The 1,194-nt window shown below is 51.3% G+C and overlaps 1 non-coding gene across 1 annotated transcript; it reads right to left on the reverse strand.

The window, feature by feature from the left end:
* Positions 1-913: 913 nt before the first annotated feature.
* Positions 914-985, reverse strand: TRNAG-UCC (transfer RNA glycine (anticodon UCC)). Its single transcript has one exon. It is a non-coding gene; the product is annotated as a tRNA-Gly (tRNA).
* Positions 986-1,194: the final 209 nt, after the last annotated feature.

Here is a 1,194-nt window from a genome sequence, read left to right on the forward strand (position 1 = left end):
CACCCAGGTGAACTACAATCACATGCCGTGGCTCGGATTCGAACCGAGGTTGCTGCGGCCACAACGCAGAGTACTAACCACTATACGATCACGGCGCGCCACCTCCAAGGCGGCGCACTACGGTTGGATTTAATGTCTTTACAAACAGGATTGTCTAAGTGGTGCTGCAGCTTTCTTTGCTTAGTTCGCGTGATTCGCCTAGGTTAGAATCCCAAACGTTTCCACCCATAACCTCGAAGCCCTGACACCCGAATCTGGGTCTCAGAATCCCGCCGTGCCCGCGCCATCATCACCCCCTCCGCTGGACGGCGGCGCACCCAGTCCCGACGAGGTCTGAGAGCGTCGCCTGCAGCTCGGGGACCGCGTCCCCAGTCGCCCTCCTCAAGCCACTACTCTCTTTCCCCTCCAAATAATCAAGCCGCCCCCACTAGGCAACCCGAGGATTTTCCTATTTACATCTCCACCTTGTACCCTGGAGTTGAGGTTTCTGTCGCCCGAATGTTGGAACCGCCAGAGAAGCGAAGCTGGTGAGCTGCTAAACGGCGTGAGGTCCCCCTTTATTATTTTTCTTGCTTCCCTCACTGCTCCTTGGCGCACTCTCTCAGGAACTTCGGAGTCTTGGACTGACTTCCTTATTCTGACTCTTTAGTAAATCTAAGTCGCCTCCGAGTATTCAGAAAAACATATCCGATCAGCCTCCATTTCTGACATTCCCTAAAGACCCCCAAAAGGAGAACTATCGTAAACTGGTGCGAAGCAAGAGGCCAAACGCAGCAGATGGGCTTGCCTAGGTTCGCTCACGGTAGAGTCTCCCAGAAGGTTCAGAGTTTGAGGACGGACGGGTGGTCAAAGGCTTTTTTTTATCCCCCTATTTGCTCTACTCGAGCTTCCGGAGAAAAGAAGATATCGGTAGTGCGTTGGCCGGGAATCGAACCCGGGTCAACTGCTTGGAAGGCAGCTATGCTCACCACTATACCACCAACGCACACGAAGAAAAGCTTCCGTGTGGATCCTTATGACTAGTTCGTCATGGTTTGCTCCGACCAAAGTCTCATATTTAGGGATTCGTGCTAAGAGAACTATTCAACACAAAGCCAAAGGACAAAGAGGAAAAAAAGATCTCTAGGATTTTACCTATGATTATGTTGATAATGTTGTGGTAGTTTTTCTAGTCGTTTCAGAGGTTTAGGGAAG

Source organism: Delphinapterus leucas, chromosome 1 (assembly GCF_059928025.1).
Source record: "Delphinapterus leucas isolate spDelLeu-1000000601 "Yukka" chromosome 1, BTC_Dleu_Yukka2, whole genome shotgun sequence".
Taxonomy (NCBI): domain Eukaryota; kingdom Metazoa; phylum Chordata; class Mammalia; order Artiodactyla; family Monodontidae; genus Delphinapterus; species Delphinapterus leucas.